Source organism: Ammospiza caudacuta, chromosome 5 (genome assembly GCF_027887145.1).
Source record: "Ammospiza caudacuta isolate bAmmCau1 chromosome 5, bAmmCau1.pri, whole genome shotgun sequence".
Lineage (NCBI taxonomy): Eukaryota > Metazoa > Chordata > Aves > Passeriformes > Passerellidae > Ammospiza > Ammospiza caudacuta.
Window position 1 is genome coordinate 21,688,672 of NC_080597.1, and position 25,718 is coordinate 21,714,389.

Here is a 25,718-nt window from a genome sequence, read left to right on the forward strand (position 1 = left end):
TTTCCGAAGCTGCCGCTCTCTGCGGCTCCTGGAGCCGAAGAAGCGGCTTCTTCGCGCAAAGACGATTGTACCGGTCACAGTGCTCTCTTAGCGCGGCTTCTGCCGAAAGAAGCCCGGGAGCGGCTCTTAGCTCCGGAGAGCATCGTACCTTCGTCTTTAGCGTCTTTTGTGGTCTACATCTTAGCAGAATGCTTTTCCACTATGTTTGGCAAGGAGAAAGTGTGCCAACACAGAAAACATCTCCCATCGTGTTCTAACGTTGCACGGAGGTCTGCCAAGTGTTTGAAAAGAAGGGAAGAAAAGTTGTCCAAAACAGCTTCCAATCGAATATTCATGTGATTGGAAAAGTCAGGAGAGTGGTAAGGTACTGTTTTCTATCAGTTGGCAAGCTGCGCACACAATCCCAGTGTTGTACAGCATCCTTCTTCACCTTTCCGATGCTGCCGCTCTCTCCGGCTCCTGGAGCCGAAGAAGCGGCTTCTTCGCGCAAAGACGATTGTACCGGTCACAGGGCTCTCTTAGCGCGGCTTCTGCCGAAAGAAGCCCGGGAGCGGCTCTTAGCTCCGGAGAGCATCGTACCTTCGTCTTTAGGGTCTTTTGTGGTCTACATCTTAGCAAAAGGCTTTTCCACTACGTCTGGCAAGGAGAAAGTGTGCCAACACAGAAAACATCTCCCATCGTGTTCTAACGTTGCACGGAGGTCTGCCAAAAGCTTGGCATGAAGAAAAGAAAAGTTGTCCAAAAGAGCTTCCAATCGAATATTCATGTGATTGGAAAAGTCAGGAGAGTGGTAAGGTACTGTTTTCTATCAGTTGGCAAGCTGCGCACACAATCCCAATGTAATACAGCATCCTTCTTCACCTTACCAATGCAGCCGCTCTCTCGGGCTCCTGGAGCCGAAGAAGCGGCTTCTTCGCGCAAAGACGATTGTACCGGTCACAGTGCTCTCTTAGCGCGGCTTCTGCCGAAAGAAGCCCGGGAGCGGCTCTTAGCTCCGGAGAGCATCGTACCTTCGTCTTTAGCGTCTTTTGTGGTCTACATCTTAGCAAAAATCTTTTCCACTACGTCTGGCAAGGAGAAAGTGTGCCAGCACAGAAAACATCTCCCATCGTGTTCTAACGTTGCACGGAGGTCTGCCAAGTGTTTGACAAGAAGAGAAGAAAAGTTGTCCAAAACAGCTTCCAATCGAATATTCATGTGATTGGAAAAGTCAGGAGAGTGGTAAGGTACTGTTTTCTATCAGTTGGCAAGGTGCGCGCACAATCCCAATGTAATACAGTATCCTTCTTCACCTTTCCGAAGCTGCCGCTCTCTCCGGCTCCTGGAGCCGAAGAAGCGGCTTCTTCGCGCAAAGACGATTGTACCGGTCACAGTGCTCTCTTAGCGCGGCTTCTGCCGAAAGAAGCCTGGGAGCGGCTCCTAGCTCCGGAGAGCATCGTACCTTCGTCTTTAGGGTCTTTTGTGGTCTACATCTTAGCAAAAAGCTTTTCCACTATGTCTGGAAAGGAAAACCTGCGCCAGCACAGAAAACATCTCCCATCGTGTTCTGGACGTTGCACGGAGGTCTGCCAAGTGTTTGACAAGAAGAGAAGAAAAGTTGTCCTAAAGAGCTTCCAATCGAATATTCATGTGATTGGAAAAGTCAGGAGAGTGGTAAGGTACTGTTTTCTATCAGTTGGCAAGCTGCGCACACAATCCCAATGTAATACAGCATCCTTCTTCACCTTTCCGAAGCTGCCGCTCTCTCCGCTCCTGGAGCCGAAGAAGCGGCTTCTTCGCGCAAAGACGATTGTACCGGTCACAGTGCTCTCTTAGCGCGGCTTCTGCCGAAAGAAGCCCGGGAGCGGCTCTTAGCTCCGGAGAGCATTGTACCTTCGTCTTTAGCGTCTTTTGTGGTCTACATCTTAGCAGAAAGCTTTTCCACTATGTCTGGCAAGGAAAACCTGCGCCAGCACAGAAAACATCTCCCATCGTGTTCTGGACGTTGCACGGTGGTCTGCCAAGTGTTTGACACGAAGAGAAGAAAAGTTGTCCAAAACAGCTTCCAATCGAATATTCATGTGATTGGAAAAGTCAGGAGAGTGGTAAGGTACTGTTTTCTATCAGTTGGCAAGCTGCGCACACAATCCCAGTGCAATACAGCATCCTTCTTCACCTTTCCGAAGTTGCCGCTCTCTCCGCTCCTGGAGCCGAAGAAGCGGCTTCTTCGCGCAAAGACGATTGTACCGGTCACAGTGCTCTCTTAGCGCGGCTTCTGCCGAAAGAAGCCCGGGAGCGGCTCTTAGCTCCGGAGAGCATCGTACCTTCGTCTTTAGCGTCTTTTGTGGTCTACATCTTAGCAAAAGGCTTTTCCACTACGTCTGGCAAGGAGAAAGTGTGCCAACACAGAAAACATCTCCCATCGTGTTCTAACGTTGCACGGAGGTCTGCCAAAAGCTTGGCATGAAGAAAAGAAAAGTTGTCCAAAAGAGCTTCCAATCGAATATTCATGTGATTGGAAAAGTCAGGAGAGTGGTAAGGTACTGTTTTCTATCAGTTGGCAAGCTGCGCACACAATCCCAATGTAATACAGCATCCTTCTTCACCTTACCAATGCAGCCGCTCTCTCGGGCTCCTGGAGCCGAAGAAGCGGCTTCTTCGCGCAAAGACGATTGTACCGGTCACAGTGCTCTCTTAGCGCGGCTTCTGCCGAAAGAAGCCCGGGAGCGGCTCTTAGCTCCGGAGAGCATCGTACCTTCGTCTTTAGCGTCTTTTGTGGTCTACATCTTAGCAAAAATCTTTTCCACTACGTCTGGCAAGGAGAAAGTGTGCCAGCACAGAAAACATCTCCCATCGTGTTCTAACGTTGCACGGAGGTCTGCCAAGTGTTTGACAAGAAGAGAAGAAAAGTTGTCCAAAACAGCTTCCAATGGAATATTCATGTGATTGGAAAAGTCAGGAGAGTGGTAAGGTACTGTTTTCTATCAGTTGGCAAGGTGCGCGCACAATCCCAATGTAATACAGTATCCTTCTTCACCTTTCCGAAGCTGCCGCTCTCTCCGGCTCCTGGAGCCGAAGAAGCGGCTTCTTCGCGCAAAGACGATTGTACCGGTCACAGTGCTCTCTTAGCGCGGCTTCTGCCGAAAGAAGCCCGGGAGCGGCTCCTAGCTCCGGAGAGCATCGTACCTTCGTCTTTAGGGTCTTTTGTGGTCTACATCTTAGCAAAAAGCTTTTCCACTATGTCTGGAAAGGAAAACCTGCGCCAGCACAGAAAACATCTCCCATCGTGTTCTGGACGTTGCACGGAGGTCTGCCAAGTGTTTGACAAGAAGAGAAGAAAAGTTGTCCTAAAGAGCTTCCAATCGAATATTCATGTGATTGGAAAAGTCAGGAGAGTGGTAAGGTACTGTTTTCTATCAGTTGGCAAGCTGCGCACACAATCCCATTGTAATACAGCATCCTTCTTCACCTTTCCGAAGCTGCCGCTCTCTCCGCTCCTGGAGCCGAAGAAGCGGCTTCTTCGCGCAAAGACGATTGTACCGGTCACAGTGCTCTCTTAGCGCGGCTTCTGCCGAAAGAAGCCCGGGAGCGGCTCTTAGCTCCGGAGAGCATTGTACCTTCGTCTTTAGCGTCTTTTGTGGTCTACATCTTAGCAGAAAGCTTTTCCACTATGTCTGGCAAGGAAAACCTGCGCCAGCACAGAAAACATCTCCCATCGTGTTCTGGACGTTGCACGGTGGTCTGCCAAGTGTTTGACACGAAGAGAAGAAAAGTTGTCCAAAACAGCTTCCAATCGAATATTCATGTGATTGGAAAAGTCAGGAGAGTGGTAAGGTACTGTTTTCTATCAGTTGGCAAGCTGCGCACACAATCCCAGTGCAATACAGCATCCTTCTTCACCTTTCCGAAGTTGCCGCTCTCTCCGCTCCTGGAGCCGAAGAAGCGGCTTCTTCGCGCAAAGACGATTGTACCGGTCACAGTGCTCTCTTAGCGCGGCTTCTGCCGAAAGAAGCCCGGGAGCGGCTCTTAGCTCCGGAGAGCATCGTACCTTCGTCTTTAGCGTCTTTTGTGGTCTACATCTTAGCAGAAAGCTTTTCCACTATGTCTGGCAAGGAGAAAGTGTGCCAGCACAGAAAACGTCTCCCATCGTGTTCTGGACGCTGCACGGAGGTCTGCCAAGTGCTTGGCATGAAGAAAAGAAAAGTTGTCCAAAAGAGCTTCCAATCGAATATTCATGTGATTGGAAAAGTCAGGAGAGTGGTAAGGTACTGTTTTCTATCAGTTGGCAAGCTGCGCACACAATCCCAATGTAATACAGCATCCTTCTTCACCTTTCCGAAGCTGCCGCTCTCTCCGGCTCCTGGAGCCGAAGAAGCGGCTTCTTCGCGCAAAGACGATTGTACCGGTCACAGTGCTCTCTTAGCGCGGCTTCTGCCGAAAGAAGCCCGGGAGCGGCTCTTAGCTCCGGAGAGCATCGTACCTTCGTCTTTAGCGTCTTTTGTGGTCTACATCTTAGCAAAAAGCTTATCCACTATGTCTGGCAAGGAGGAAGTGTGCCAGCACAGAAAACATCTCCCATCGTGTTCTACCGTTGCACGGATGTCTGCCAAGTGCTTGGCATGAAGAAAAGAAAAGTTGTCCAAAACAGCTTCCAATCGAATATTCATGTGATTGGAAAAGTCAGGAGAGTGGTAAGGTACTGTTTACTATCAGTTGGCAAGCTGCACACACAATCCCAATGTAATACAGCATCCTTCTTCACCTTTCCGATGCTGCCGCTCTCTCCGGCTCCTGGAGCCGAAGAAGCGGCTTCTTCGCGCAAAGACGATTGCACCGGTCACAGTGCTCTCTTAGCGCGGCTTCTGCCGAAAGAAGCCCGGGAGCGGCTCTTAGCTCCGGAGAGCATCGTACCTTCGTCTTTAGCGTCTTTTGTGGTCTACATCTTAGCAAAAAGCTTTTCCACTACGTCTGGCAAGGAGAAAGTGTGCCAACACAGAAAACATCTCCCATCGTGTTCTAACGTTGCACGGAGGTCTGCCATGTGTTTGACAAGAAGAGAAGAAAAGTTGTCCAAAACAGCTTCCAATCGAATATTCATGTGATTGGAAAAGTCAGGAGAGTGGTAAGGTACTGTTTTCTATCAGTTGGCAAGCTGCGCACACAATCCCAATGTAATACAGCATCCTTCTTCACCTTTCCGAAGCTGCCGCTCTCTCCGGCTCCTGGAGCCGAAGAAGCGGCTTCTTCGCGCAAAGACGATTGTACCGCTAACAGTGCTCTCTTAGCGCGGCTTCTGCCGAAAGAAGCCCGGGAGCGGCTCTTAGCTCCGGAGAGCATCGTACCTTCGTCTTTAGCGTCTTTTGTGGTCTACATATTAGCAAAAAGCTTTTCCACTATGTCTGGCAAGGAGGAAGTGTGCCAGCACAGAAAACATCTCCCATCGTGTTCTAACGTTGCACGGATGTCTGCCAAGTGCTTGGCATGAAGAAAAGAAAAGTTGTCCAAAACAGCTTCCAATCGAATATTCATGTGATTGGAAAAGTCAGGAGAGTGGTAAGGTACTGTTTACTATCAGTTGGCAAGCTGCGCACACAATCCCAATGTAATACAGCATCCTTCTTCACCTTTCCGATGCTGCCGCTCTCTCCGGCTCCTGGAGCCGAAGAAGCGGCTTCTTCGCGCAAAGACGATTGTACCGGTCACAGTGCTCTCTTAGCGCGGCTTCTGCCGAAAGAAGCCCGGGAGCGGCTCTTAGCTCCGGAGAGCATCGTACCTTCGTCTTTAGCGTCTTTTGTGGTCTACATCTTAGCAAAAAGCTTTTCCACTACGTCTGGCAAGGAGAAAGTGTGCCAGCACAGAAAACAACTCCCATCGTGTTCTACCGTTGCACGGAGGTCTGCCAAGTGCTTGGCATGAAGAAAAGAAAAGTTGTCCAAAACAGCTTCCAATTGAATATTCATGTGATTGGAAAAGTCAGGAGAGTGGTAAGGTACTGTTTTCTATCAGTTGGCAAGCTGCGCACACAATCCCAGTGTTGTACAGCATCCTTCTTCACCTTTCCGAAGCTGCCGCTCTCTCCGGCTCCTGGAGCCGAAGAAGCGGCTTCTTCGTGCAAAGACGATTGTACCGGTCACAGTGCTCTCTTAGCGCGGCTTCTGCCGAAAGAAGCCCGGGAGCGGCTCTTAGCTCCGGAGAGCATCGTACCTTCGTCTTTAGCGTCTTTTGTGGTCTACATCTTAGCAAAAAGCTTTTCCACTACGTCTGGCAAGGAGAAAGTGTGCCAGCACAGAAAACATCTCCCATCGTGTTCTAACGTTGCACGGAGGTCTGCCAAGTGCTTGGCATGAAGAAAAGAAAAGTTGTCCAAAAGAGCTTCCAATCGAATATTCATGTGATTGGAAAAGTCAGGAGAGTGGTAAGGTACTGTTTTCTATCACTTGGCAAGCTGCGCACACAATCCCAGTGTTGTACAGCATCCTTCTTCACCTTTCCGAAGCTGCCGCTCTCTCCGGCTCCTGGAGCCGAAGAAGCGGCTTCTTCGTGCAAAGACGATTGTACCGGTCACAGTGTTCTCTTAGCGCGGCTTCTGCCGAAAGAAGCCCGGGAGCGGCTCTTAGCTCCGGAGAGCATCGTACCTTCGTCTTTAGCGTCTTTTGTGGTCTACATCTTAGCAAAAAGCTTTTCCACTATGTCTGGCAAGGAGGAAGTGTGCCAGCACAGAAAACATCTCCCATCGTGTTCTAACGTTGCACGGATGTCTGCCAAGTGCTTGGCATGAAGAAAAGAAAAGTTGTCCAAAACAGCTTCCAATTGAATATTCATGTGATTGGAAAAGTCAGGAGAGTGGTAAGGTACTGTTTACTATCAGTTGGCAAGCTGCGCACACAATCCCAATGTAATACAGCATCCTTCTTCACCTTTCCGATGCTGCCGCTCTCTCCGGCTCCTGGAGCCGAAGAAGCGGCTTCTTCGCGCAAAGACGATTGTACCGGTCACAGTGCTCTCTTAGCGCGGCTTCTGCCGAAAGAAGCCCGGGAGCGGCTCTTAGCTCCGGAGAGCATCGTACCTTCGTCTTTAGCGTCTTTTGTGGTCTACATCTTAGCAAAAAGCTTTTCCACTACGTCTGGGAAGGAGAAAGTGTGCCAGCACAGAAAACAACTCCCATCGTGTTCTACCGTTGCACGGAGGTCTGCCAAGTGCTTGGCATGAAGAAAAGAAAAGTTGTCCAAAACAGCTTCCAATTGAATATTCATGTGATTGGAAAAGTCAGGAGAGTGGTAAGGTACTGTTTTCTATCAGTTGGCAAGCTGCGCACACAATCCCAATGTAATACAGCATCCTTCTTCACATTTCCGAAGCTGCCGCTCCCTCCGGATCCTGGAGCCGAAGAAGCGGCTTCTTCGCGCAAAGACGATTGTACCGCTCACAGTGCTCTCTTAGCGCGGCTTCTGCCGAAAGAAGCCCGGGAGCGGCTCTTAGCTCCGGAGAGCATCGTACCTTCGTCTTTAGCGTCTTTTGTGGTCTACATCTTAGCAAAAAGCTTTTCCACTACGTCTGGCAAGGAAAACCTGCGCCAGCACAGAAAACATCTCCCATCGTGTTCTGGACGTTGCACGGAGGTCTGCAAGTGTTTGGCATGAAGAAAAGAAAAGTTGTCCAAAACAGCTTCCAATCGAATATTCATGTGATTGGAAAAGTCAGGAGAGTGGTAAGGTACTGTTTTCTATCAGTTGGCAAGCTGCGCACACAATCCCAGTGTTGTACAGCATCCTTCTTCACCTTTCCGTTGCTGCCGCTCTCTCGGGCTCCTGGAGCCGAAGAAGCGGCTTCTTCGCGCAAAGACGATTGTACCGGTCACAGTGCTCTCTTAGCGCGGCTTCTGCCGAAAGAAGCCCGGGAGTGGCTCTTAGCTCCGGAGAGCATCGTACCTTCGTCTTTAGCGTCTTTTGTGGTCTACATCTTAGCAGAAAGCTTTTCCACTCTGTCTGGCAAGGAAAACCTGCGCCAGCACAGAAAACATCTCCCATCGTGTTCTGGACGTTGCACGGAGGTCTGCCAAGTGTTTGACAAGAAGAGAAGAAAAGTTGTCCAAAACAGCTTCCAATCGAATATTCATGTGATTGGAAAAGTCAGGAGAGTGGTAAGGTACTGTTTTCTATCAGTTGGCAAGCTGCGCACACAATCCCAATGTAATACAGCATCCTTCTTCACCTTACCAATGCTGCCGCTCTCTCCGGCTCCTGGAGCCGAAGAAGCGGCTTCTTCGCGCAAAGACGATTGTACCGGTCACAGTGCTCTCTTAGCGCGGCTTCTGCCGAAAGAAGCCCGGGAGCGGCTCTTAGCTCCGGAGAGCATCGTACCTCCGTCTTTAGCGTCTTTTGTGGTCTACATCTTAGCAAAAAGCTTTTCCACTACGTCTGGCAAGGAGAAAGTGTGCCAACACAGAAAACATCTCCCATCGTGTTCTAACGTTGCACGGAGGTCTGCCAAGTGTTTGACAAGAAGAGAAGAAAAGTTGTCCAAAACAGCTTCCAATCGAATATTCATGTGATTGGAAAAGTCAGGAGAGTGGTAAGGTACTGTTTTCTATCAGTTGGCAAGCTGCGCACACAATCCCAATGTAATACAGCATCCTTCTTCACATTTCCGAAGCTGCCGCTCTCTCCGGCTCCTGGAGCCGAAGAAGCGGCTTCTTCGCGCAAAGACGATTGTACCGGTCACAGTGCTCTCTTAGCGCGGCTTCTGCCGAAAGAAGCCCGGGAGCGGCTCTTAGCTCCGGAGAGCATCGTACCTTCATCTTTAGGGTCTTTTGTGGTCTACATCTTAGCAAAAAGCTTTTCCACTATGTCTGGTAGAGAAAACCTGCGCCAGCACAGAAAACATCTCCCATCGTGTTCTGGACGTTGCACGGAGGTCTGCCAAGTGTTTGACAAGAAGAGAAGAAAAGCTGTCCAAAAGAGCTTCCAATCGAATATTCATGTGATTGGAAAAGTCAGGAGAGTGGTAAGGTACTGTTTTCTATCAGTTGGCAAGCTGCGCACACAATCCCAATGTAATACAGCATCCTTCTTCACCTTTCCGAAGCTGCCGCTCTCTCCGCTCCTGGAGCCGAAGAAGCGGCTTCTTCGCGCAAAGACGATTGTACCGGTCACAGTGCTCTCTTAGCGCGGCTTCTGCCGAAAGAAGCCCGGGAGCGGCTCTTAGCTCCGGAGAGCATCGTACCTTCGTCTTTAGCGTCTTTTGTGGTCTACATCTTAGCAGAAAGCTTTTCCACTATGTCTGGCAAGGAGAACCTGCGCCAGCACAGAAAACATCTCCCATCGTGTTCTGGACGTTGCACGGAGGTCTGCCAAGTGTTTGACACGAAGAGAAGAAAAGTTGTCCAAAACAGCTTCCAATCGAATATTCATGTGATTGGAAAAGTCAGGAGAGTGGTAAGGTACTGTTTTCTATCAGTTGGCAAGCTGCGCACACAATCCCAGTGCAATACAGCATCCTTCTTCACCTTTCCGAAGTTTCCGCTCTCTCCGGCTCCTGGAGCCGAAGAAGCGGCTTCTTCGCGCAAAGACGATTGTACCGGTCACAGTGCTCTCTTAGCGCGGCTTCTGCCGAAAGAAGCCCGGGAGCGGCTCTTAGCTCCGGAGAGCATCGTACCTTCGTCTTTAGCGTCTTTTGTGGTCTACATCTTAGCAGAAAGCTTTTCCACTATGTCTGGCAAGGAGAAAGTGTGCCAGCACAGAAAACAACTCCCATCGTGTTCTGGACGTTGCACGGAGGTCTGCCAAGTGCTTGGCATGAAGAAAAGAAAAGTTGTCCAAAAGAGCTTCCAATCGAATATTCATGTGATTGGAAAAGTCAGGAGAGTGGTAAGGTACTGTTTTCTATCAGTTGGCAAGCTGCGCACACAATCCCAGTGCAATACAGCATCCTTCTTCACCTTTCCGAAGCTGCCGCTCTCTCCGGCTCCTGGAGCCGAAGAAGCGGCTTCTTCGCGCAAAGACGATTGTACCGGTCACAGTGCTCTCTTAGCGCGGCTTCTGCCGAAAGAAGCCCGGGAGCGGCTCTTAGCTCCGGAGAGCATCGTACCTTCGTCTTTAGCGTCTTTTGTGGTCTACATCTTAGCAAAAAGCTTTTCTACTACGTCTGGCAAGGAGAAAGTGTGCCAACACAGAAAACATCTCCCATCGTGTTCTAACGTTGCACGGAGGTCTGCCAAGTGTTTGACAAGAAGAGAAGAAAAGTTGTCCAAAACAGCTTCCAATCGAATATTCATGTGATTGGAAAAGTCAGGAGAGTGGTAAGGTACTGTTTTCTATCAGTTGGCAAGCTGCGCACACAATCCCAATGTAATACAGCATCCTTCTTCACCTTTCCGAAGCTGCCGCTCTCTCCGGCTCCTGGAGCCGAAGAAGCGGCTTCTTCGCGCAAAGACGATTGTACCGCTAACAGTGCTCTCTTAGCGCGGCTTCTGCCGAAAGAAGCCCGGGAGCGGCTCTTAGCTCCGGAGAGCATCGTACCTTCGTCTTTAGCGTCTTTTGTGGTCTACATCTTAGCAAAAAGCTTTTCCACTATGTCTGGCAAGGAGGAAGTGTGCCAGCACAGAAAACATCTCCCATCGTGTTCTAACGTTGCACGGATGTCTGCCAAGTGTTTGACAAGAAGAGAAGAAAAGTTGTCCAAAACAGCTTCCAATCGAATATTCATGTGATTGGAAAAGTCAGGAGAGTGGTAAGGTACTGTTTACTATCAGTTGGCAAGCTGCGCACACAATCCCAATGTAATACAGCATCCTTCTTCACCTTTCCGATGCTGCCGCTCTCTCCGGCTCCTGGAGCGGAAGAAGCGGCTTTTTCGCGCAAAGACGATTGTACCGGTCACAGTGCTCTCTTAGCGCGGCTTCTGCCGAAAGAAGCCCGGGAGCGGCTCTTAGCTCCGGAGAGCATCGTACCTTCGTCTTTAGCGTCTTTTGTGGTCTACATCTTAGCAAAAAGCTTTTCCACTACGTCTGGCAAGGAGAAAGTGTGCCAGCACAGAAAACAACTCCCATCGTGTTCTACCGTTGCACGGAGGTCTGCCAAGTGCTTGGCATGAAGAAAAGAAAAGTTGTCCAAAACAGCTTCCAATTGAATATTCATGTGATTGGAAAAGTCAGGAGAGTGGTAAGGTACTGTTTTCTATCAGTTGGCAAGCTGCGCACACAATCCCAGTGTAATACAGCATCCTTCTTCACCTTTCTGAAGCTGCCGCTCTCTCCGGCTCCTGGAGCCGAAGAAGCGGCTTCTTCGCGCAAAGACGATTGTACCGGTCACAGTGCTCTCTTAGCGCGGCTTCTGCCGAAAGAAGCCCGGGAGCGGCTCTTAGCTCCGGAGAGCATCGTACCTTCGTCTTTAGCGTCTTTTGTGGTCTACATCTTAGCAAAAAGCTTTTCCACTACGTCTGGCAATGAGAAAGTGTACCAGCACAGAAAACATCACCCATCGTGTTCTAACGTTGCACTGAGGTCTGCCAAGTGCTTGGCATGAAGAAAAGAAAAGTTGTCCAAAACAGCTTCCAATCGAATATTCATGTGATTGGAAAAGTCAGGAGAGTGGTAAGGTACTGTTTACTATCAGTTGGCAAGCTGCGCACACAATCCCAATGTAATACAGCATCCTTCTTCACCTTACCAATGCTGCCGCTCTCTCCGGCTCCTGGAGCCGAAGAAGCGGCTTCTTCGCGCAAAGACGATTGTACCGGTCACAGTGCTCTCTTAGCGCGGCTTCTGCCGAAAGAAGCCCGGGAGCGGCTCTTAGCTCCGGAGAGCATCGTACCTTCGTCTTTAGCGTCTTTTGTGGTCTACATCTTAGCAAAAATCTTTTCCACTACGTCTGGGAAGGAGAAAATGTGCCAGCACAGAAAACAACTCCCATCGTGTTCTACCGTTGCACGGAGGTCTGCCAAGTGCTTGGCATGAAGAAAAGAAAAGTTGTCCAAAACAGCTTCCAATTGAATATTCATGTGATTGGAAAAGTCAGGAGAGTGGTAAGGTACTGTTTTCTATCAGTTGGCAAGCGGCGCACACAATCCCAATGTAATACAGCATCCTTCTTCACCTTTCCGAAGCTGCCGCTCCCTCCGGATCCTGGAGCCGAAGAAGCGGCTTCTTCGCGCAAAGACGATTGTACTGCTCACAGTGCTCTCTTAGCGCGGCTTCTGCCGAAAGAAGCCCGGGAGCGGCTCTTAGCTCCGGAGAGCATCGTACCTTCGTCTTTAGCGTCTTTTGTGGTCTACATCTTAGCAAAAAGCTTTTCCACTACGTCTGGTAAGGAAAACCTGCGCCAGCACAGAAAACATCTCCCATCGTGTTCTGGACGTTGCACGGAGGTCTGCAAGTGTTTGGCATGAAGAAAAGAAAAGTTGTCCAAAACAGCTTCCAATCGAATATTCATGTGATTGGAAAAGTCAGGAGAGTGGTAAGGTACTGTTTTCTATCAGTTGGCAAGCTGCGCACACAATCCCAATGTAATACAGCATCCTTCTTCACCTTTCCGATGCTGCCGCTCTCTCCGGCTCCTGGAGCCGAAGAAGCGGCTTCTTCGCGCAAAGACGATTGTACCGGTCACAGTGCTCTCTTAGCGCGGCTTCTGCCGAAAGAAGCCCGGGAGCGGCTCTTAGCTCCGGAGAGCATCGTACCTTCGTCTTTAGCGTCTTTTGTGGTCTACATCTTAGCAAAAATCTTTTCCACTATGTCTGGCAAGGAGAAAGTGTGCCAACACAGAAAACATCTCCCATCGTGTTCTAACGTTGCACGGAGGTCTGCCAAAAGCTTGGCATGAAGAAAAGAAAAGTTGTCCAAAACAGCTTCCAATCGAATATTCATGTGATTGGAAAAGTCAGGAGAGTGGTAAGGTACTGTTTTCTATCAGTTGGCAAGCTGCGCACACAATCCCAGTGTTGTACAGCATCCTTCTTCACCTTTCCGAAGCTGCCGCTCTCTCCGGCTCCTGGAGCCGAAGAAGCGGCTTCTTCGTGCAAAGACGATTGTACCGGTCACAGTGCTCTCTTAGCGCGGCTTCCGCCGAAAGAAGCCCCGGAGCGGCTCTTAGCTCCGGAGAGCATCGTACCTTCGTCTTTAGCGTCTTTTGTGGTCTACATCTTAGCAAAAAGCTTTTCCACTACGTCTGGCAAGGAGAAAGTGTGCCAGCACAGAAAACATCTCCCATCGTGTTCTAACGTTGCACGGAGGTCTGCCAAGTGCTTGGCATGAAGAAAAGAAAAGTTGTCCAAAAGAGCTTCCAATCGAATATTCATGTGATTGGAAAAGTCAGGAGAGTGGTAAGGTACTGTTTTCTATCACTTGGCAAGCTGCGCACACAATCCCAGTGTTGTACAGCATCCTTCTTCACCTTTCCGAAGCTGCCGCTCTCTGCGGCTCCTGGAGCCGAAGAAGCGGCTTCTTCGCGCAAAGACGATTGTACCGGTCACAGTGTTCTCTTAGCGCGGCTTCTGCCGAAAGAAGCCCGGGAGCGGCTCTTAGCTCCGGAGAGCATCGTACCTTCGTCTTTAGCGTCTTTTGTGGTCTACATCTTAGCAAAAAGATTTTCCACTACGTCTGGCAAGGAGAAAGTGTGCCAACACAGAAAACATCTCCCATCGTGTTCTAACGTTGCACGGAGGTCTGCCAAGTGTTTGACAAGAAGAGAAGAAAAGTTGTCCAAAACAGCTTCCAATCGAATATTCATGTGATTGGAAAAGTCAGGAGAGTGGTAAGGTACTGTTTTCTATCAGTTGGCAAGCTGCGCACACAATCCCAGTGCAATACAGCATCCTTCTTCACCTTTCCGAAGTTGCCGCTCTCTCCGGCTCCTGGAGCCGAAGAAGCGGCTTCTTCGCGCAAAGACGATTGTACCGGTCACAGTGCTCTCTTAGCGCGGCTTCTGCCGAAAGAAGCCCGGGAGCGGCTCTTAGCTCCGGAGAGCATCGTACCTTCGTCTTTAGCGTCTTTTGTGGTCTACATCTTAGCAGAAAGCTTTTCCACTATGTCTGGCAAGGAGGAAGTGTGCCAGCACAGAAAACATCTCCCATCGTGTTCTGGACGTTGCACGGAGGTCTGCCAAGTGCTTGGCATGAAGAAAAGAAAAGTTGTCCAAAAGAGCTTCCAATCGAATATTCATGTGATTGGAAAAGTCAGGAGAGTGGTAAGGTACTGTTTTCTATCAGTTGGCAAGCTGCGCACACAATCCCAATGTAATACAGCATCCTTCTTCACCTTTCCGAAGCTGCCGCTCTCTTGGGCTCCTGGAGCCGAAGAAGCGGCTTCTTCGCGCAAAGACGATTGTACCGGTCACAGTGCTCTCTTAGCGCGGCTTCTGCCGAAAGAAGCCCGGGAGCGGCGCTTAGCTCCGGAGAGCATCGTACCTTCGTCTTTAGCTTCTTTTGTGGTCTACATCTTAGCAAAAAGCTTTTCCACTATGTCTGGCAAGGAGGAAGTGTGCCAGCACAGAAAACATCTCCCATCGTGTTCTACCGTTGCACGGATGTCTGCCAAGTGCTTGGCATGAAGAAAAGAAAAGTTGTCCAAAAGAGCTTCCAATCGAATATTCATGTGATTGGAAAAGTCAGGAGAGTGGTAAGGTACTGTTTTCTATCACTTGGCAAGCTGCGCACACAATCCCAGTGTTGTACAGCATCCTTCTTCACCTTTCCGAAGCTGCCGCTCTCTCCGGCTCCTGGAGCCGAAGAAGCGGCTTCTTCGCGCAAAGACGATTGTACCGCTAACAGTGCTCTCTTAGCGCGGCTTCTGCCGAAAGAAGCCCGGGAGCGGCTCTTAGCTCCGGAGAGCATCGTACCTTCGTCTTTAGCGTCTTTTGTGGTCTACATCTTAGCAGAAAGCTTTTCCACTATGTCTGGCAAGGAGAAAGTGTGCCAACACAGAAAACATCTCCCATCGTGTTCTAACGTTGCACGGAGGTCTGCCAAGTGTTTGACAAGAAGAGAAGAAAAGTTGTCCAAAACAGCTTCCAATCGAATATTCATGTGATTGGAAAAGTCAGGAGAGTGGTAAGGTACTGTTTTCTATCAGTTGGCAAGCTGCGCACCCAATCCCAGTGTTGTACAGCATCCTTCTTCACTTTTCCGATGCTGCCGCTCTCTCCGGCTCCGGGAGCCGAAGAAGCGGCTTCTTCGCGCAAAGACGATTGTACCGGTCACAGGGCTCTCTTAGCGCGGCTTCTGCCGAAAGAAGCCCGGGAGCGGCTCTTAGCTCCGGAGAGCATCGTACCTTCGTCTTTAGCGTCTTTTGTGGTCTACATCTTAGCAAAAGGCTTTTCCACTACGTCTGGCAAGGAGAAAGTGTGCCAACACAGAAAACATCTCCCATCGTGTTCTAACGTTGCACGGAGGTCTGCCAAAAGCTTGGCATGAAGAAAAGAAAAGTTGTCCAAAACAGCTTCCAATCGAATATTCATGTGATTGGAAAAGTCAGGAGAGTGGTAAGGTACTGTTTTCTATCAGTTGGCAAGCTGCGCACACAATCCCAATGTAATACAGCATCCTTCTTCACCTTACCAATGCAGCCGCTCTCTCCGGCTCCTGGAGCCGAAGAAGCGGCTTCTTCGCGCAAAGACGATTGCACCGGTCACAGTGCTCTCTTAGCGCGGCTTCTGCCGAAAGAAGCCCGGGAGCGGCTCTTAGCTCCGGAGAGCATCGTACCTTCGTCTTTAGCGTCTTTTGTGGTCTACATCTTAGCAAAAATCTTTTCCACTACGTCTGGCAAGGAGAAAGTGTGCCAGCACAGAAAACATCTCCCATCGTGTTCTAACGTTGCACGGAGGTCTGCCAAGTGTTTGACAAGATGAGAAGAAAAGTTGTCCAAAACAGCTTCCAATCGAATATTCATGTGATTGGAAAAGTCAGGAGAGTGGTAAGGTACTGTTTTCTATCAGTTGGCAAGCTGCACGCACAATCCCAATGTAATACAGTATCCTTCTTCACCTTTCCGAAGCTGCCGCTCTCTCCGGCTCCTGGAGCCGAAGAAGCGGCTTCTTCGCGCAAAGACGATTGTACCGGTCACAGTGCTCTCTTAGCGCGGCTTCTGCCGAAAGAAGCCCGGGAGCGGCTCTTAGCTCCGGAGAGCATCGTACCTTCGTCTTTAGGGTCTTTTGTGGTCTACATCTTAGCAGAAAGCTTTTCCACTATGTCTGGTAAGGAAAACCTGCGCCAGCACAGAAAACATCTCCCATCGTGTTCTGGACGTTGCACGGAGGTCTGCCAAGTGTTTGACAAGAAGAGAAGAAAAGCTGTCCAAAAGAGCTTCCAATCGAATATTCATGTGATTGGAAAAGTCAGGAGAGTGGTAAGGTACTGTTTTCTATCAGTTGGCAAGCTGCGCACACAATCCCAATGTAATACAGCATCCTTCTTCACCTTTCCGAAGCTGCCGCTCTCTCCGGCTCCTGGAGCCGAAGAAGCGGCTTCTTCGCGCAAAGACGATTGTACCGGTCACAGTGCTCTCTTAGCGCGGCTTCTGCCGAAAGAAGCCCGGGAGCGGCTCTTAGCTCCGGAGAGCATCGTACCTTCGTCTTTAGCGTCTTTTGTGGTCTACATCTTAGCAGAAAGCTTTTCCACTATGTCTGGCAAGGAGAACCTGCGCCAGCACAGAAAACATCTCCCATCGTGTTCTGGACGTTGCACGGAGGTCTGCCAAGTGTTTGACACGAAGAGAAGAAAAGTTGTCCAAAACAGCTTCCAATCGAATATTCATGTGATTGGAAAAGTCAGGAGAGTGGTAAGGTACTGTTTTCTATCAGTTGGCAAGCTGCGCACACAATCCCAATGTAATACAGCATCCTTCTTCACCTTTCCGATGCTGCCGCTCTCTCCGGCTCCTGGAGCCGAAGAAGCGGCTTCTTCGCGCAAAGACGATTGTACCGGTCACAGTGCTCTCTTAGCGCGGCTTCTGCCGAAAGAAGCCCGGGAGCGGCTCTTAGCTCCGGAGAGCATCGTACCTTCGTCTTTAGCGTCTTTTGTGGTCTACATCTTAGCAAAAAGCTTTTCCACTATGTCTGGCAAGGAGAAAGTGTGCCAACACAGAAAACATCTCCCATCGTGTTCTAACGTTGCACGGAGGTCTGCCAAAAGCTTGGCATGAAGAAAAGAAAAGTTGTCCAAAACAGCTTCCAATCGAATATTCATGTGATTGGAAAAGTCAGGAGAGTGGTAAGGTACTGTTTTCTATCAGTTGGCAAGCTGCGCACACAATCCCAGTGTTGTACAGCATCCTTCTTCACCTTTCCGAAGCTGCCGCTCTCTCCGGCTCCTGGAGCCGAAGAAGCGGCTTCTTCGTGCAAAGACGATTGTACCGGTCACAGTGCTCTCTTAGCGCGGCTTCCGCCGAAAGAAGCCCCGGAGCGGCTCTTAGCTCCGGAGAGCATCGTACCTTCGTCTTTAGCGTCTTTTGTGGTCTACATCTTAGCAAAAAGCTTTTCCACTACGTCTGGCAAGGAGAAAGTGTGCCAGCACAGAAAACATCTCCCATCGTGTTCTAACGTTGCACGGAGGTCTGCCAAGTGCTTGGCATGAAGAAAAGAAAAGTTGTCCAAAAGAGCTTCCAATCGAATATTCATGTGATTGGAAAAGTCAGGAGAGTGGTAAGGTACTGTTTTCTATCACTTGGCAAGCTGCGCACACAATCCCAGTGTTGTACAGCATCCTTCTTCACCTTTCCGAAGCTGCCGCTCTCTCCGGCTCCTGGAGCCGAAGAAGCGGCTTCTTCGCGCAAAGACGATTGTACCGGTCACAGTGTTCTCTTAGCGCGGCTTCTGCCGAAAGAAGCCCGGGAGCGGCTCTTAGCTCCGGAGAGCATCGTACCTTCGTCTTTAGCGTCTTTTGTGGTCTACATCTTAGCAAAAAGATTTTCCACTACGTCTGGCAAGGAGGAAGTGTGCCAGCACAGAAAACATCTCCCATCGTGTTCTACCGTTGCACGGATGTCTGCCAAGTGCTTGGCATGAAGAAAAGAAAAGTTGTCCAAAAGAGCTTCCAATCGAATATTCATGTGATTGGAAAAGTCAGGAGAGTGGTAAGGTACTGTTTTCTATCACTTGGCAAGCTGCGCACACAATCCCAGTGTTGTACAGCATCCTTCTTCACCTTTCCGAAGCTGCCGCTCTCTCCGGCTCCTGGAGCCGAAGAAGCGGCTTCTTCGTGCAAAGACGATTGTACCGCTAACAGTGCTCTCTTAGCGCGGCTTCTGCCGAAAGAAGCCCGGGAGCGGCTCTTAGCTCCGGAGAGCATCGTACCTTCGTCTTTAGCGTCTTTTGTGGTCTACATCTTAGCAAAAAGCTTTTCCACTATGTCTGGCAAGGAGGAAGTGTGCCAGCACAGAAAACATCTCCCATCGTGTTCTAACGTTGCACGGATGTCTGCCAAGAGCTTGGCATGAAGAAAAGAAAAGTTGTCCAAAAGAGCTTCCAATCGAATATTCATGTGATTGGAAAAGTCAGGAGAGTGGTAAGGTACTGTTTACTATCAGTTGGCAAGCTGCGCACACAATCCCAATGTAATACAGCATCCTTCTTCACCTTTCCGATGCTGCCGCTCTCTCCGGCTCCTGGAGCCGAAGAAGCGGCTTCTTCGCGCAAAGACGATTGTACCGGTCACAGTGCTCTCTTAGCGCGGCTTCTGCCGAAAGAAGCCCGGGAGCGGCTCTTAGCTCCGGAGAGCATCGTACCTTCGTCTTTAGCGTCTTTTGTGGTCTACATCTTAGCAAAAAGCTTTTCCACTACGTCTGGGAAGGAGAAAGTGTGCCAGCACAGAAAACAACTCCCATCGTGTTCTACCGTTGCACGGAGGTCTGCCAAGTGCTTGGCATGAAGAAAAGTTGTCCAAAACAGCTTCCAATTGAATATTCATGTGATTGGAAAAGTCAGGAGAGTGGTAAGGTACTGTTTTCTATCAGTTGGCAAGCTGCGCACACAATCCCAGTGTAATACAGCATCCTTCTTCACCTTTCTGAAGCTGCCGCTCTCTCCGGCTCCTGGAGCCGAAGAAGCGGCTTCTTCGCGCAAAGACGATTGTACCGGTCACAGTGCTCTCTTAGCGCGGCTTCTGCCGAAAGAAGCCCGGGAGCGGCTCTTAGCTCCGGAGAGCATCGTACCTTCGTCTTTAGCGTCTTTTGTGGTCTACATCTTAGCAAAAGGCTTTTCCACTACGTCTGGCAAGGAGAAAGTGTGCCAGCACAGAAAACATCTCCCATCGTGTTCTAACGTTGCACGGAGGTCTGCCAAGTGCTTGGCATGAAGAAAAGAAAAGTTGTCCAAAACAGCTTCCAATCGAATATTCATGTGATTGGAAAAGTCAGGAGAGTGGTAAGGTACTGTTTTCTATCAGTTGGCAAGCTGCGCACACAATCCCAATGTAATACAGCATCCTTCTTCACCTTTCCGAAGCTGCCGCTCTCTTGGGCTCCTGGAGCCGAAGAAGCGGCTTCTTCGCGCAAAGACGATTGTACCGGTCACAGTGCTCTCTTAGCGCGGCTTCTGCCGAAAGAAGCCCGGGAGCGGCTCTTAGCTCCGGAGAGCATCGTACCTTCGTCTTTAGCGTCTTTTGTGGTCTACATCTTAGCAAAAAGCTTTTCCACTACGTCTGGCAAGGAGAAAGTGTGCCAACACAGAAAACATCTCCCATCGTGTTCTAACGTTGCACGGAGGTCTGCCAAGTGTTTGACAAGAAGAGAAGAAAAGTTGTCCAAAACAGCTTCCAATCGAATATTCATGTGATTGGAAAAGTCAGGAGAGTGGTAAGGTACTGTTTTCTATCAGTTGGCAAGCTGCGCACACAATCCCAATGTAATACAGCATCCTTCTTCACCTTTCCGATGCTGCCGCTCTCTCCGGCTCCTGGAGCCGAAGAAGCGGCTTCTTCGCGCAAAGACGATTGTACCGGTCACAGTGCTCTCTTAGCGCGGCTTCTGCCGAAAGAAGCCCGGGAGCGGCTCTTAGCTCCGGAGAGCATCGTACCTTCGTCTTTAGCGTCTTTTGTGGTCTACATCTTAGCAAAAAGCTTTTCCACTATGTCTGGCAAGGAGAAAGTGTGCCAACACAGAAAACATCTCCCATCGTGTTCTAACGTTGCACGGAGGTCTGCCAAAAGCTTGGCATGAAGAAAAGAAAAGTTGTCCAAAACAGCTTCCAATCGAATATTCATGTGATTGGAAAAGTCAGGAGAGTGGTAAGGTACTGTTTTCTATCAGTTGGCAAGCTGCGCACACAATCCCAGTGTTGTACAGCATCCTTCTTCACCTTTCCGAAGCTGCCGCTCTCTCCGGCTCCTGGAGCCGAAGAAGCGGCTTCTTCGTGCAAAGACGATTGTACCGGTCACAGTGCTCTCTTAGCGCGGCTTCCGCCGAAAGAAGCCCCGGAGCGGCTCTTAGCTCCGGAGAGCATCGTACCTTCGTCTTTAGCGTCTTTTGTGGTCTACATCTTAGCAAAAAGCTTTTCCACTACGTCTGGCAAGGAGAAAGTGTGCCAGCACAGAAAACATCTCCCATCGTGTTCTAACGTTGCACGGAGGTCTGCCAAGTGCTTGGCATGAAGAAAAGAAAAGTTGTCCAAAAGAGCTTCCAATCGAATATTCATGTGATTGGAAAAGTCAGGAGAGTGGTAAGGTACTGTTTTCTATCACTTGGCAAGCTGCGCACACAATCCCAGTGTTGTACAGCATCCTTCTTCACCTTTCCGAAGCTGCCGCTCTCTCCGGCTCCTGGAGCCGAAGAAGCGGCTTCTTCGCGCAAAGACGATTGTACCGGTCACAGTGTTCTCTTAGCGCGGCTTCTGCCGAAAGAAGCCCGGGAGCGGCTCTTAGCTCCGGAGAGCATCGTACCTTCGTCTTTAGCGTCTTTTGTGGTCTACATCTTAGCAAAAAGATTTTCCACTACGTCTGGCAAGGAGGAAGTGTGCCAGCACAGAAAACATCTCCCATCGTGTTCTACCGTTGCACGGATGTCTGCCAAGTGCTTGGCATGAAGAAAAGAAAAGTTGTCCAAAAGAGCTTCCAATCGAATATTCATGTGATTGGAAAAGTCAGGAGAGTGGTAAGGTACTGTTTTCTATCACTTGGCAAGCTGCGCACACAATCCCAGTGTTGTACAGCATCCTTCTTCACCTTTCCGAAGCTGCCGCTCTCTCCGGCTCCTGGAGCCGAAGAAGCGGCTTCTTCGTGCAAAGACGATTGTACCGCTAACAGTGCTCTCTTAGCGCGGCTTCTGCCGAAAGAAGCCCGGGAGCGGCTCTTAGCTCCGGAGAGCATCGTACCTTCGTCTTTAGCGTCTTTTGTGGTCTACATCTTAGCAAAAAGCTTTTCCACTATGTCTGGCAAGGAGGAAGTGTGCCAGCACAGAAAACATCTCCCATCGTGTTCTAACGTTGCACGGATGTCTGCCAAGAGCTTGGCATGAAGAAAAGAAAAGTTGTCCAAAAGAGCTTCCAATCGAATATTCATGTGATTGGAAAAGTCAGGAGAGTGGTAAGGTACTGTTTACTATCAGTTGGCAAGCTGCGCACACAATCCCAATGTAATACAGCATCCTTCTTCACCTTTCCGATGCTGCCGCTCTCTCCGGCTCCTGGAGCCGAAGAAGCGGCTTCTTCGCGCAAAGACGATTGTACCGGTCACAGTGCTCTCTTAGCGCGGCTTCTGCCGAAAGAAGCCCGGGAGCGGCTCTTAGCTCCGGAGAGCATCGTACCTTCGTCTTTAGCGTCTTTTGTGGTCTACATCTTAGCAAAAAGCTTTTCCACTACGTCTGGCAAGGAGAAAGTGTGCCAGCACAGAAAACAACTCCCATCGTGTTCTACCGTTGCACGGAGGTCTGCCAAGTGCTTGGCATGAAGAAAAGTTGTCCAAAACAGCTTCCAATTGAATATTCATGTGATTGGAAAAGTCAGGAGAGTGGTAAGGTACTGTTTTCTATCAGTTGGCAAGCTGCGCACACAATCCCAGTGTAATACAGCATCCTTCTTCACCTTTCTGAAGCTGCCGCTCTCTCCGGCTCCTGGAGCCGAAGAAGCGGCTTCTTCGCGCAAAGACGATTGTACCGGTCACAGTGCTCTCTTAGCGCGGCTTCTGCCGAAAGAAGCCCGGGAGCGGCTCTTAGCTCCGGAGAGCATCGTACCTTCGTCTTTAGCGTCTTTTGTGGTCTACATCTTAGCAAAAAGCTTTTCCACTACGTCTGGCAAGGAGAAAGTGTGCCAGCACAGAAAACATCTCCCATCGTGTTCTAACGTTGCACGGAGGTCTGCCAAGTGCTTGGCATGAAGAAAAGAAAAGTTGTCCAAAACAGCTTCCAATCGAATATTCATGTGATTGGAAAAGTCAGGAGAGTGGTAAGGTACTGTTTTCTATCAGTTGGCAAGCTGCGCACACAATCCCAATGTAATACAGCATCCTTCTTCACCTTTCCGAAGCTGCCGCTCTCTTGGGCTCCTGGAGCCGAAGAAGCGGCTTCTTCGCGCAAAGACGATTGTACCGGTCACAGTGCTCTCTTAGCGCGGCTTCTGCCGAAAGAAGCCCGGGAGCGGCTCTTAGCTCCGGAGAGCATCGTACCTTCGTCTTTAGCGTCTTTTGTGGTCTACATCTTAGCAAAAAGCTTTTCCACTACGTCTGGCAAGGAGAAAGTGTGCCAACACAGAAAACATCTCCCATCGTGTTCTAACGTTGCACGGAGGTCTGCCAAGTGTTTGACAAGAAGAGAAGAAAAGTTGTCCAAAACAGCTTCCAATCGAATATTCATGTGATTGGAAAAGTCAGGAGAGTGGTAAGGTACTGTTTTCTATCAGTTGGCAAGCTGCGCACACAATCCCAATGTAATACAGCATCCTTCTTCACATTTCCGAAGCTGCCGCTCTCTCCGGCTCCTGGAGCCGAAGAAGCGGCTTCTTCGCGCAAAGACGATTGTACCGGTCACAGTGCTCTCTTAGCGCGGCTTCTGCCGAAAGAAGCCCGGGAGCGGCTCTTAGCTCCGGAGAGCATCGTACCTTCGTCTTTAGCGTCTTTTGTGGTCTACATCTTAGCAAAAGGCTTTTCCACTACGTCTGGCAAGGAGAAAGTGTGCCAACACAGAAAACATCTCCCATCGTGTTCTAACGTTGCACGGAGGTCTGCCAAAAGCTTGGCATGAAGAAAAGAAAAGTTGTCCAAAAGAGCATCCAATCGAATATTCATGTGATTGGAAAAGTCAGGAGAGTGGTAAGGTACTGTTTTCTATCAGTTGGCAAGCTGCGCACACAATCCCAGTGTTGTACAGCATCCTTCTTCACCTTTCCGAAGCTGCCGCTCTCTCCGGCTCCTGGAGCCGAAGAAGCGGCTTCTTCGTGCAAAGACGATTGTACCGGTCACAGTGCTCTCTTAGCGCGGCTTCTGCCGAAAGAAGCCCGGGAGCGGCTCTTAGCTCCGGAGAGCATCGTACCTTCGTCTTTAGCGTCTTTTGTGGTCTACATCTTAGCAGAAAGCTTTTCCACTATGTCTGGCAAGGAGAAAGTGTGCCAACACAGAAAACATCTCCCATCGTGTTCTAACGTTGCACGGAGGTCTGCCAAGTGTTTGACAAGAAGAGAAGAAAACTTGTCCAAAACAGCTTCCAATCGAATATTCATGTGATTGGAAAAGTCAGGAGAGTGGTAAGGTACTGTTTTCTATCAGTTGGCAAGCTGCGCACCCAATCCCAGTGTTGTACAGCATCCTTCTTCACTTTTCCGATGCTGCCGCTCTCTCCGGCTCCGGGAGCCGAAGAAGCGGCTTCTTCGCGCAAAGACGATTGTACCGGTCACAGGGCTCTCTTAGCGCGGCTTCTGCCGAAAGAAGCCCGGGAGCGGCTCTTAGCTCCGGAGAGCATCGTACCTTCGTCTTTAGCGTCTTTTGTGGTCTACATCTTAGCAAAAGGCTTTTCCACTACGTCTGGCAAGGAGAAAGTGTGCCAACACAGAAAACATCTCCCATCGTGTTCTAACGTTGCACGGAGGTCTGCCAAAAGCTTGGCATGAAGAAAAGAAAAGTTGTCCAAAAGAGCTTCCAATCGAATATTCATGTGATTGGAAAAGTCAGGAGAGTGGTAAGGTACTGTTTTCTATCAGTTGGCAAGCTGCGCACACAATCCCAATGTAATACAGCATCCTTCTTCACCTTACCAATGCAGCCGCTCTCTCCGGCTCCTGGAGCCGAAGAAGCGGCTTCTTCGCGCAAAGACGATTGTACCGGTCACAGTGCTCTCTTAGCGCGGCTTCTGCCGAAAGAAGCCCGGGAGCGGCTCTTAGCTCCGGAGAGCATCGTACCTTCGTCTTTAGCGTCTTTTGTGGTCTACATCTGAGCAAAAATCTTTTCCACTACGTCTGGCAAGGAGAAAGTGTGCCAGCACAGAAAACATCTCCCATCGTGTTCTAACGTTGCACGGAGGTCTGCCAAGTGTTTGACAAGATGAGAAGAAAAGTTGTCCAAAACAGCTTCCAATCGAATATTCATGTGATTGGAAAAGTCAGGAGAGTGGTAAGGTACTGTTTTCTATCAGTTGGCAAGCTGCACGCACAATCCCAATGTAATACAGTATCCTTCTTCACCTTTCCGAAGCTGCCGCTCTCTCCGGCTCCTGGAGCCGAAGAAGCGGCTTCTTCGCGCAAAGACGATTGTACCGGTCACAGTGCTCTCTTAGCGCGGCTTCTGCCGAAAGAAGCCCGGGAGCGGCTCTTAGCTCCGGAGAGCATCGTACCTTCGTCTTTAGGGTCTTTTGTGGTCTACATCTTAGCAGAAAGCTTTTCCACTATGTCTGGTAAGGAAAACCTGCGCCAGCACAGAAAACATCTCCCATCGTGTTCTGGACGTTGCACGGAGGTCTGCCAAGTGTTTGACAAGAAGAGAAGAAAAGTTGTCCAAAACAGCTTCCAATCGAATATTCATGTGATTGGAAAAGTCAGGAGAGTGGTAAGGTACTGTTTTCTATCAGTTGGCAAGCTGCGCACACAATCCCAATGTAATACAGCATCCTTCTTCACCTTTCCGAAGCTGCCGCTCTCTCCGGCTCCTGGAGCCGAAGAAGCGGCTTCTTCGCGCAAAGACGATTGTACCGGTCACAGTGCTCTCTTAGCGCGGCTTCTGCCGAAAGAAGCCCGGGAGCGGCTCTTAGCTCCGGAGAGCATCGTACCTTCGTCTTCAGCGTCTTTTGTGGTCTACATCTTAGCAGAAAGCTTTTCCACTATGTCTGGCAAGGAGAACCTGCGCCAGCACAGAAAACATCTCCCATCGTGTTCTGGACGTTGCACGGAGGTCTGCCAAGTGTTTGACACGAAGAGAAGAAAAGTTGTCCAAAACAGCTTCCAATCGAATATTCATGTGATTGGAAAAGTCAGGAGAGTGGTAAGGTACTGTTTTCTATCAGTTGGCAAGCTGCGCACACAATCCCAATGTAATACAGTATCCTTCTTCACCTTTCCGAAGCTGCCGCTCTCTCCGGCTCCTGGAGCCGAAGAAGCGGCTTCTTCGCGCAAAGACGATTGTACCGGTCACAGTGCTCTCTTAGCGCGGCTTCTGCCGAAAGAAGCCCGGGAGCGGCTCTTAGCTCCGGAGAGCATCGTACCTTCGTCTTTAGCGTCTTTTGTGGTCTACATCTTAGCAGAAAGCTTTTCCACTATGTCTGGCAAGGAGAAAGTGTGCCAGCACAGAAAACATCTCCCATCGTGTTCTGGACGTTGCACGGAGGTCTGCCAAGTGCTTGGCAT